At 44.6% G+C, this 12,315-nt stretch overlaps 1 protein-coding gene across 1 annotated transcript in view; it reads left to right on the forward strand.

Moving 5' to 3' along the window:
* The window catches only part of LOC113427667 (tigerin-4), a 72,500-nt gene that overhangs the window by 36,633 nt on the left and 23,552 nt on the right, over positions 1-12,315 (forward strand). The window lies entirely within an intron of this gene.

Consider the following 12,315-nt stretch of genomic DNA (forward strand, 5'->3'; position numbering starts at 1 on the left):
GGCTGAATCCCACCACTGGTTATAGGGCTCCAAGTCTGAAGGTTTCAAGCAAAGGTGGGACAGAATCTCTCCGGGATGTACTAAGGATTTCTGCCCTGGAAGGAAAATGGACTAGATGACTTCCAATGTCTTTCTCCAATCTTTTCCTTCTAGGAGTTCTCAAGGCCATGAGCTTTCTAATTCTGCCCCGGAGCATTTATTAGAGTCAGAAATGTGGGAGTGTCACCCTAACCCCCTGGCGAAGCTATGGACCTTCCTGTCCCTAGAGCTTGGACCAGTTTTGGGCTGCTCAAAGGATGAGCTGGACCAAACTTGGCAAAGGAGTCCTGCCCCGGCCTCTCCTTCTCCTGGAAGTCCTGATCACCTGGGGCCTTCTGGCTTCCTGACCAGGCTGGAGGAGAGCCACCTTCTTCAACACTGCCCAGCAGCAGCTGAACTGGTGGGCCACCATTCTACCAATGGAGGTTCAGGAGGAAGAGAAGTCAAGGGACACTAGGAGGGGGGGATGTGGAGGGTCCGTCTCATGGCTTCCACAGAGTGAGGGGGGTTATCTATCAGGAAGAGGGTTGCCACTACCACACTAAAGAATGCTTGAGCATCAGGGCACACCTGCTCTACCTTTGCTGGACACACGGACAGCTTGAAAGACCCCCAAGGAACCTTCATGTGCCCAGACCTTGTCGGAGTCCTGGAGACCCCCCACAGCCGTTCCTTTGGTCTAAGCAAGCTGCACAAGGGACAATGCACGGCACATACCTTACTTCACAAAGATAGGATCCCTGCACTCATATATGCAGCCGTAACGGCAACATTTCTGCTCCCCAGGACATCTCCAGTCATTTTTACACTCCCTGATGCAAGGAGGTTTTTGAGGGCGTGGGGGACACAGTCCAGGTTTTTCTGCAAAATAGAAGACCCCAAAATCTTTAACACTCTTCCCCAACCTGGTGCCCTCTTTACATACTCAGATTGCAAGCAGTTGAGAGCCACGGAAGATGTTTTACATTGTTTTCCTTCTCTGGGGTTTCAACCGGATGGCTGACGGGATTGTTCCTGTTGCTCAAAATCCCGATTCTTCTGCTGCATTGAGTCAAGATAGGTCAGCCTTCCCCTAAAATTGCATCTCTCTTTCTTGGGGCATCCTCTCATTTCTGTCTCCTGTTCAGCTGACACCCAACCACCAACTCAAGAACCTCCCCCAGGAGAAGCCCCGCTAGGCCAGAGGTTCCAGACTGGGGTCTTTGGTTTCCCTTTCCTGGGGGAGAACTCGGATCACTTCAGCCCCTCCCTTCCAAGGGTCTCAATATCTTTCTGAAAGCTCACTTGGACGGTCCAGGCTGGAGACGGGGGTCAGCTCCGCCCAGAGGGTGAGGAGTCCCAGCAGGAGAAGAAGACCTCCAGAAGACATGATGAAGCCGTCTGCCCCACACTCAGGCTGCTGGCTCTATTTATTCTCCCCGCTGGGAATTTCACACCTCCAGATCCAGGAAGCAGGATGACTTAATGCAGTGAGAATCCGAATTCCTTCCTCTTTCACAAGATGGTGGAACAAGAGTCGGATTGGCTGGCCACTTTGGGGGAGGCTAGCCAGGTCCCGGTTGTCCTTTTCCAGCCCCCTCAATTGCACCCCAGACGTGTAAGGTCTTTATTGGGGTACTCCGAGCCCCTAATGTGATTTTCCAAGGCCCCACTTGCAGCAGATGTGAAGTTCTCTTGAGTCCGGTACTGTTCAACTGTGGCACAGGGTCACAAAGTCCAGGAGGGAAGGCACAAGTCCACAAATCCACACACACAAAAATTGAAATCCAGGCACAGTCCGAAGTCCATAAATGGTAACCAAGCCAAGGTACGAATCCAGAATCCAACGAGCAATTCTGAGGTCAAAAGACGTGGTAAAACGAAGCCCAGTTCCAGACTCAAGTCAAGAAGTAGGGAAGAGCAGGGGAAATGGGCAGATGTTTCCAACATCAGGCTGCTCTTCCTCCTCCTGTCTGCAATCTCCTTCCCTTCTAGCACTGATGATGTTCCCTAGTTGGGTCATGATATGTCTGCAAGAAAACTACCAAGCTCAGAGAGCACCAAGGATCCCACAGTCCTCCTCCTCCTCCTCTTTTCTTCCTCCCTCTCCTCCCCCTCCTCTTCCTCCTCCTCAAATCCACTCCTTTCTAAAAGAAATGGGTAATGAGACACCTGCAAGTAAACAACCAAGCTCAGAGAGCATCAATGACCCCACAATCCTCCTCCTCCTCCTCCTCTTTCTTCCTCCCTCCTCCTCCTCCTCCTCCTCCTCCTCCTCCTCCTCCTCCTCCTCCTCCTCCTCCTCCTCCTCCTCCTCCTCAAATCCACTCCTTTCTAGAAATGGGTAATGAGACACCTGCAAGTAAACAACCAAGCTCAGAGAGCATCAATGACCCCACAATCCTCCTCCTCCTCCTCTTTTCTTCCTCCCTCCTCCTCCTCCTCCTCCTCCTCAAATCCACTCCTTTCTAGCAATGGGTAATGAGACACCTGCAAGAAAACTACCAAGCTCATAGAGCACCAAGGATCCCACAGTCCTCCTCCTCCTCCTCTTTTCTTCCTCCCTCTCCCTCCTCCTCCTCCTCCTCCTCCTCCTCCTCCTCCTCCTCCTCCTCCTCCTCCCCTCCTCCTCCTCCTCCAATCCACTCCTTTCTAGCAATGGGTAATGAGACACCTGCAAGAAAACTACCAAGCTCATAGAGCACCAAGGATCCCACAGTCCTCCTCCTCCTCCCCTCCTCCTCCTCCTCCTCCTCCTCCTCCTCCTCCTCCTCCTCCTCCTCCTCCTCTTTTCTTCCTCCCTCTCCTCCTCCTCCTCCTCAAATCCACTCCTTTCTAGCAATGGGTAATGAGACACCTGCAAGAAAACTACCAAGCTCATAGAGCACCAAGGATCCCACAGTCGTCCTCCTCCTCCTCCTCCTCCTCCTCCTCCTCCTCCTCCTCCTCCTCCTCCTCCTCCTCCTTTTCTTCCTCCCTCTCCTCCTCCTCCTCCTCAAATCCACTCCTTTCTAGCAATGGGTAATGAGACACCTGCAAGAAAACTACCAAGCTCATAGAGCACCAAGGATCCCACAGTCCTCCTCCTCCTCCTCCTCCTCCTCCTCCTCCTCTTTTCTTCCTCCCTCTCCTCCTCCTCCTCAAATCCACTCCTTTCTAGCAATGGGTAATGAGACACCTGCAAGAAAACTACCAAGCTCATAGAGCACCAAGGATCCCACAGTCCTCCTCCTGCTCCTCCTCCTCCACCACCTCTTTTTTCCTCCCTCTCCTCCTCCTCCTCCTCCTCCTCCTCCTCCTCCTCCTCCTCCTCCTCCTCCTCCTCCTCCTCCTCCTCAAATCCACTCCTTTCTAGCAATGGGTAATGAAACACCTGCAAGAAAACAACCAAGCTCAGAGAGCATCAATGACCCCACCATCCTCCTCTTCCTCTCTACAAACCCCACTCTCTTGTAGCGGTGATGAGCTAGTTGCATCATGAAATGTGTGCAAGAAAACCACCAGGCTCAGAGAGCACCTAGGAGCCAGCAATCCAACCCTGAGCGACCAGTTTTCTCTTCCCTCTTTGCAGGATTTACATGACAGGGCCAACCCAGCCTCCCTCCCCACATCCGAACTGCAGCTGAGCAGCCCTGTCACACCACTCGCAACCCTGCAGAAACCCAGCAGTTGTTATTTGGATGCTGCTTTAAATGTTTGGTATCGATGAGGCTTATTGCTGTGCAACAGCTTCTTAGACTTCTCCTGAACCTTCACACCTTGCCTAACCCAACTCCATCTCTCACTGCAGTTGAAGTTCTCTCTTTCTTGTGAAATTTAGGAGTTTCCGTTGGTTCTTCTAACTGCCAGTTGGCAATGCTAATCAGGCCAGAGAGCCCCTCCCTCAACCCACATCTATTACACAACCCTGGTTGAGGAGAAACAGGATTAATGAAAGAGGAACAATCAATATCCCAAGCGGGCAGGAGAAGCTGCTGTGTGCCAACCCTTCCTATCATGGACCAATCTTATTGCCCTGATGACATCACCAAGAATGGCAGTGAAAGGTGATCAATATGCAAACAGGTTCTCAGAGCACCAAGGATCCACCAGGAGATACCAAGGGTGGGGCCACAAGGGTTTCTCTTGGGTCCTGTGCTCTTCAGTGTGGCTCTGAATCTTTGGATGAAGAGGGAGAAGAAATGCAAATTGATTGCATGGGAAAGGTAATCCTCTGGAAGAAAAAATAAATAAAATAAAAGTTTCCATTGGTTCTTCTAACTGCCAGTTGGCAATGCTAATCAGTGTGCCCTTACTAAGGCTTTATAAGGTGGCACCGATACTTCGCCTGATTTTGATTCTATGACTCTATTTATACAACCCAGGATTGTGTTCGCCTTTTCGGCTGCTGCCACAACTGCTGGCTCATGTCTAAGAGATTGTCACTTAGACTCCAAGGTCCCTCACAGTTCCTGTTTTTGAGTCGGGTTTCTCCTAATCTGTACTTTTACCTTTGGTGTTTCCTGTCTTTTTCCATGAAATAGGATCCATTAGAAGTGACCCTGCAGATCCTTTTTGCAAGTGAACAGGCTCAACCCAGCCTCCCTCCCCACATCTGAACTGCAACGGAGCAGCCCTGCCATACCAGTTGCAATCCTGCAAAAGCTCAGCAGTTGTTATTTATTTTTTATTTTATTTATTGGTTTGTTTGTCAAGCGTGTATGGTAAAACATGTGTAAGTATGAACATAACATATAAATATATAAGTATAAACAGATAAGAAATGGATATGAATAAAGGAAACAGTAGGGCAGGGACGGTAGGCATGCTGGTGCGCTTATGCAAGCCTCCTTACACACCTCTTAGGAATGGGGTGAGGTCCATGGTAGACAGTTTTGGTTAAAATTTTCGGGGTTTGAGGCTGGAACAACAGAGTCAGGTAATGAATTCCAGGCATTGACCACTCTGTTGATGAAGTTGTATTTTCTACAGTTGAGTTTGGAGCAGTTTACTTTGAGTTTGTATCTACAGTTTGCCCATGTCTTATTGTGGTTGAAGCTGAAGTAGTCATTGACGGGTAGGACTTTGTAGCAGACAATTTTGTGAACTAAGCTTCGATCAGACTGTAGGCGGCGTAGTTCTAGGTTGTCCAGGTCCAAAATGTCTATTGTGAGCAGAGGAGTGGAGGACTCTTCTCGTGAAATACCTCTGGACTCACTCAATTGTATTAATGTATATTATACCATGTGGATTCCAGGCAGATGAGCTGTACTTTTTTGGCAATGCTGTTACAGTGAGCTCTGGGGCTTAGATCTTTTGAAATGAGTACTCCTAGGTCCTTGACAGAGAGTGGGTTGTCTATGAGGTTATATCCTCCCAGTTTGTTTTTTGTGTTCTGATTTTTGTTGCCAACGTGTAAGACAGAGCATTTGAAGTTGCCAATTGTTCGTCCATTCTGACACAGAGTCAAGGTCGCTTTGTAGGGTAGCAGTATTGTCAGTGGGGTTAAATAGTTTTATGCCATCAGTGAAGAGTTGCTTATAATAGGGTTTCAATGGTCATTTATGTAAATTAGATAGAGAGTGGGTCCTAGTACACTGCCTTGGGGGATACCGCTGTTAACTGGTGCAGGGTTTGATGGCGCACCTCTTATTTTGACTACTTGTTGCCTGTTTGACAGGAATGCAGCTATCAATTTGTGCAGTAATCCAGAAATGCCTTAAGAATGTAGTTTTAATAGTAGTTTGTTGTGTACCACTCAATCAAAGGCTTTGCAGATGTCTATGTAAATTGCATCTATTGCTTTACCCTGGTTGAGTTGTGTAGTCCAAATGTTTCTCCAGTGTAAGAGTTGTAGATTACAGGACAAATTTTTCCTGAAACCAAACTATTTGTTAGAGAGTGGGCATGGACATAAACAGCTGGGAAACCTTGACCTCTGATCATTCAACTTGGAGGCTAAAGATGCAGCATGGCCTTCTTCAATTCGAACAGACCCTCGTTGAGCAGGCTGAGGCCAAGGGACAGTCCTGGAACCAGCGAAATCTGGGGGCTTGACAGGAGGCAGACTATATCTGTCCTCAGTGTGGAAGGGATTGCCACTCTCAAATTGGCCTTTTTAGCCACACTAGATGCTCTTTTAGGACCTCTTTTCAGAGCATGCTACCATCGGCTCTTGAGATGGAAGGATGCCAATTCAAATTCAATGTTAGAGAGTAGGTTGTTTGTCTCTAAGTGGATGGTAATGGATTGGTTGATGATTGATTTCATGACTTTGCAGGTGACAAAACATCATGAAATTAATCTGTAATTTTCAACTAGGCTGGGATCTCCCTTTTTGAAGATAGGAATAACTGTAGCTAATGACCATAGGACGGGCAAAGAGATGGTTCTAAAAAATATCTCGTAGATTTCGCTTAGTGGTTCGGCTATGGCAGTGGAAAGCTTTTTTAAGAAGAAGGCACATAATCCATCAGGGCCGATAGATAGGGATGGTTTTAGTTTGTGTAGTGCCTTTTCAACGTTATCTTCTGTAAAATGAATATGTAGCAGATCGTTGCAACTAGTTGTGGTACGATTAGGAAATGGGGGGCATGAGCTATTGCTGTTGATAAAGACTGAACTGAAGAACGTGTTGAAAATATTGGCTTTAACGGCTTCATCATTATAGTCTTTCCTGTTAGGCCCTTTTAGGTTTTATGATTTTCGAGTCTTTAAGTTTGGTATTTACGAAATTATAGAAGGCACGGGTGGATTTTGTGTATAACAGTTTTTCCTCTTGTTTGCAGTAGTAAATTGGTGCATTCTGCCTTTATCTGGTGGCATAAGGTTTTGTAGCGGTTTTTAAAGTTAGCTACGTAGCCAGTTTTGTTTGCTCGCCAAAGAGATATTTTTCTTGGATTGTAGTTTTCTTATTGTCATGGGTAATTTGTTTTTATTTTTGGCTTTAGGAGTTATTTTAGGTATGTATAAATAAATGACTTCAAGCAAAAAAGTGTTATAATGATCTTCTGCATCATTACAACCCGTGAACAGAAGGTGCCAATCAAGAGATGGGAGGTCTGCAAATATGAGATCATCTTTGGCTTTTTTATGTTATAATTTGGAGTCCCGTCATTATGATGCAAGGACTCAAGTTGAGACAAAAATCAACCATGCTGTGAGAAATGAGATTTAAGCAATTGTTTTTTTTTATAAAATGTTTTTTATTTTTTAAGACAAACATATACAAACAAAACATAAAAACATAAAACCATCTTCCATTTTATATACATACAGTGTGTCAGTTGGTTACAAATCTTTTGTGCTATCCTTTCATAGTCATTACTCATGGTTTATATAAATTTTCACATTGTCAAACTAACATATGTTCATATATTTATCAGTTATTAATCATCCATGACTAAACTATTTATTCCTTCATTTTATACGAGATATTCCAAATTTTATTTTGAAATTTATATTGTACTTTCATCCAATGGTTATATATGTCTGTATTATATTTTATCTCAATCTATTAAACTTCTATTACAAAATTATCTAATATATTACATTACCATGTCTTTTTGTCCAACCATTGATAGAACAAATCCCATATCATATAAAATTGTTTATCTTCTTGTTCTCTAATTTCAAATGTCAATTTACTCATTTCAGCACAGTCCATAATTTTCTTAATAACTTCCTCCTACATAGGTATTTTTTCATTTTTCCAATTCTTAGCAAATACAATTCAAGCCGCTGTTAAAACATTTACAATAAAATATTTCAGTTCTTTATTAAATATTTCAGTCCTTTTGTATATTTCCGGTATAATTCCCAATAAAAATATCCCTGGTTTGAAGTCTATGTGTTGTTTTATCATTTTTTCCGACCATGTGTGGATTTTAGTCCAATATCTTTTTGCATCCGAGCATATCCACCACATATGGTAATATGAACCAGGTATCTGATGACATTTCCAACATTTATCCGATTTGTTCTTGAACATTCTCGCAATTCTCGTTGGGGGTAGATGCCACCTGTAAAACATCTTATACCATTTTTCTTTATATGCAGTTGTGATCTAAACAATTGTTGAGCCTGGTGTTGTTCGTTACCAACTGCTCCAGCCCCAGAGTTGTAACAGCATTGTACAGGGTTGCATGTATAGGTTCAGTTGTGCATTCATTTAGGGTCCAATTCATAAGAGGTAGATTGAGGTCACCAAGAAAGATAAGAGGGTGCGGGCAGGAAGCTGCCCATGTTAGTAGTGCAGTTGGCTTGTTCATAGGACCAAGGTCATAATCAGGGGCTCTATAACATAGCAAGAAACGAAGTGTGGCATTTTGGGACAGTTCGCAGGCAATAGTCTCAGGAAGAGCAAGCTCTGGAGCGACACGAATCTTTTTCAGACCTCGGGGCTTCTTATAGAAGGTAGCAACACCACCACCTCTATGATTATCACTGTCAGACTGGAAAAGGTGACAGTCACCGTAACAATGGAGTCTGGAAAAATAAGATCGAATAGAGAAACATCAGAGTTGGAAGGGACCTTGGAGGTCTTCTAGTCCAACTCCCTGCTCAAACAGCAGACCCTATACCATTCCAGACAAATGGTTGTCCAATCTCTTATTAAAAACATCCAGCAATGGAGTGCCCACCATTTCCGAAATCATTCTACTCATCCCATTAATTGTTCTCACTGTCAGGAAATTTCTCCTTAGTCCTAGGTTGTATCTCCCTTTATGATCTTCCACCCATTTCTTCTTGTAATGAGTCCCAAAGATGCTTTTTTCAAGAAGCAACTGAATTTCTGGTTTTTCTTTGAAGACGTTTCCCTTCTCATCCAAGAGGCTTCTTCAGCTCTGGAGAAGCTTCTTGGAGGAGAAGTGAAATGTCTTCAAAGAAAATCCAGAAGGTCCAATTGCCTCTTGAAAAAAGCACCTTTGGGACAACCATGACCTGGATGATTGAGAATCTCCACAGACATTCTTGTAATGAGGTGATTTGGGATTTTATTTATTTTTTCTTCCAGAGGATTACCTTTCCCATGCAATCAATTTGCATTTCCTCCCCCTCTTCATCCAAAGATTCAGAGCCACGCCGAAGAGCAGAGGACCCAAGAGAAACCCTCGTGGCCCCACCCTTGGTATCTCCTGGTGGATCCTTGGTGTTCTGAGAACCTGGTTTGAATATTGATCACATTTCACTGCCATTCTTGGTGATGTCATCAGTGCAGATAGATTGGTCCATGAATAGGAAGGGTTGGCACACAGCAGCTTCTCCTGCCTGCTTGAGATATTGCTTGTCCCCCCTTCATTTATCTGTCCTTGTTCCTCCTTAACCAGGGTTGGTTAATAGATGGGCAGTGAGGGAGGGGGTCTCTGGGCTGATTAGGGTTCTTGGCTGGCAGTCAGTACCATCAGAAACTCCTAAATTTCACAACACAGAGAGAACTTCAACTGCAGTGAGAGATGGAGTTGGATTAGGCAAGGTCTGAAGGTTCAATAGAAACCCAAGAAGCTGTTCCATAGCAAAAAGCCTCACTGATACCAAACACTGAAGACAGCATCCAAATAACAATTGTTTGGATTTTTCAAAAATTGCAGCTGGTGTGGCATGGCTGCTCAGTTGCAGTTCAGGTGTGGGGATGGAGGTTGGGTTGACCCTGTCAGGTAAATTGTGCAAAGAGGGAAGAGAAAATTGGTAGCTCACTGTTGACGTGTTGTCTCCTAGGTGCTCTCTCAGCCTGGTGGTTTTCTTGCACACATTTCATTACACAACTAGCTAGGATCATCAGTGCTAGAAAGTAGCAGTGTTTGTGGAGAAGAAGAGGAGGAAGAGGAGGAGGGGGAGGACTGTGGGATCCCTTGTGCTCTCTGAGCTTGGTGTTCTTCTTGCAGGTGTTACCTGAATCCTAACAGGTAACATCATCAGTGCTAGAATGGAGGGGGGGTTGCAGAGAGGAGGAGGAAGAGGAGGAAGAGCAACATGATGTTGGAAACAACTGCCCATTATTCATCTCGTGCATACACTAACTCCATGTCTTCCATTTCCTTGATGCCATTCCTGCGGTTTGTTTGACTACATATTTGGAACTTGGAATTGCTCATTGGATTCTAGACTCATACCTTGGCTTGGTTATCATGTGTGGACTTTGGATTGTGCCTGGATTTCATGTTTTGTGTGTGTGTGTGGATTTGTGGACTTGTGCCTTCCCCCTTGGACTTTGTGATCCTGTGCCTAAATTGAACAGTACCAGACTCAAGAGAACTTCACATTTGGTGGGAGTGGGGACCTGGGGAAGGTGAGGAGACCCAGGAGGAGGAGGAGGAGGAGGCCGCGAACAGCCTTCATGGTGCCCGAACAGCAGGAATGCCAGGCTGGGTTGGACGGAAGGAGCCCTGCTTTGAGGAATCTAGAAGATACCTTGCAGGAAAAAGAGGAAAAAGAGGAAATGGAAGGATGTTGAGATCTCTTTCTCAATGCAAGGAACTGTTGGCTTTGCCCATGTCAGGAAGAGCCAATAGATGGGGTAACACCTGTCATCTGTATCAAGGGAGTCCTGTTGTGTTTGAACTGGTGAGCCCTGGGCTGCTGCTGCTTCCTGGATCTTGACTTACACAACGTCATCCTGGGTTGCAAAACATGTTTGTATGTTGGCATCACAAATTGTACCCTGACAAAAGGGATTGGAAGGGTCATTCTGAGAGAATTACACGCCTCGCCTCATGGTCCCAGCTGCAAATTACGAGGGTCCGTCTGTGTTCTGCAGCTGCAAGGGGGCATTCAGAAGACTCTGGAAGAGTTTCATCTCCACTGTGGAAATTGATGGGTGGAGGGTGGAAATGGATGCTTTTCGATCAACTATTCTCCACTTAGAAACAAACAACCGACTCTCTAACAAACAATTTGGTTTCAGAAAAAAATATCCTGTAATCTGGAACTCCTACACTGCAAAAACATATGGACTACACAAGTCAACCAGGGCAAAGCAATAGACACTATTTACCTAGACTTCTGTTAAGACTTTGATTCAGTGGACAAACTACTCCTAAAACTAAAATCTTATGGTATCTCTGGACACTTGCATAACTGGATAGCTGCATTCCTGTCAAACAGGCAACAAATGATCAAAATAGGGAGCAGCCTATCAAATCCCATACCTGTTAACAGTGGTGTCGCCCAAGGCAGCCCGCTAGGACCTACTCTCTTTATACTTTACATAAATGACCTTTGTGATCATACTAAAAGCAACTGCATTCTTTTCGCAGATGATGTAAAACTATTCACGACCACCGACAATGCTTCTACCCTTCAAAAAGACCTTGACTATGTGTCAGAATGGTCAAACAAGTGGCATCTTCAAATCTCAACAAACAAATGCTCTGTCTTACATATTGTCAAAAAAAAAATCAGAAAATAAAATACAAGCTGAATAGTCAAGATCTTGTTGATGACCCAAGCTCTGTAAAGGACCTTGGAATACTCACCTCTAATGATCTAAGTGCTAGAGCCCACTGCAACTACATAGCCAAAAAGGCATTAAGAGTTGTTAACCTAATCCTACGTAGCTTTTTCTCTGGTAATATCACACTAATAACTAGAACATACAAAACATTTGCTAGACCAATTCTCGAATACAGCTCATCTGTCTGGAATCCGCATTGCATATCAGACATTAATGCAATCAAGAGAGTCCAGAGATATTTCACGAGAATAGTCCTCCACTCCTTTACTCCTCTACTCACAACAGAATACCCTATACCTCCAGACTTGAAATTTAGGCTTAGATAACTTAGAACTACGCTGCCTTCAGTCTGACCTAAGCATAGTACATAAAATTATCTATTGCAATGTCCTACCCGTCAATGACTACTTCAGCTTCAACCACAACAATACAAGAGCACACAAGGTAAACTGTACCAAACTGGATTGCAGGAAATACGACTTCAGCAACAGAGGGGGTCAATGTCTGGAATACTCTACCTGACTCTGTGGTTTCTTCCCCAAACCCCAAAAACTTTAACCTTAGACTTAAACCCAAAAAACTTAACCTTTTACTATTGACCTCACCCTTTTCCTAAGAGGTCTGTAGGGGGCGTGCATAAGCGCACCAACGTGCCTACCATCCCTGTCTTAATGTTTCCTTTTTATTCATATCCATTTCATGTATTCATAACCCTGTTTATACTTATACTTGTTATCTAATACTTACTTGACAAAATAAATAAATAAAATAAATAAGCAAACAGGAGACCTCAAATCCCCAGTTGAAGATGAGAAGAAACATTGGCAGCTGGTTGCTGCCAATCATGTATTCATAATCATGTATAT

The sequence above is a fragment of the Notechis scutatus genome, chromosome 3 (genome assembly GCF_049901735.1).
Source record: "Notechis scutatus isolate UNSWTSFEM ecotype Mainland chromosome 3, rNotScu1.2, whole genome shotgun sequence".
Lineage (NCBI taxonomy): Eukaryota > Metazoa > Chordata > Lepidosauria > Squamata > Elapidae > Notechis > Notechis scutatus.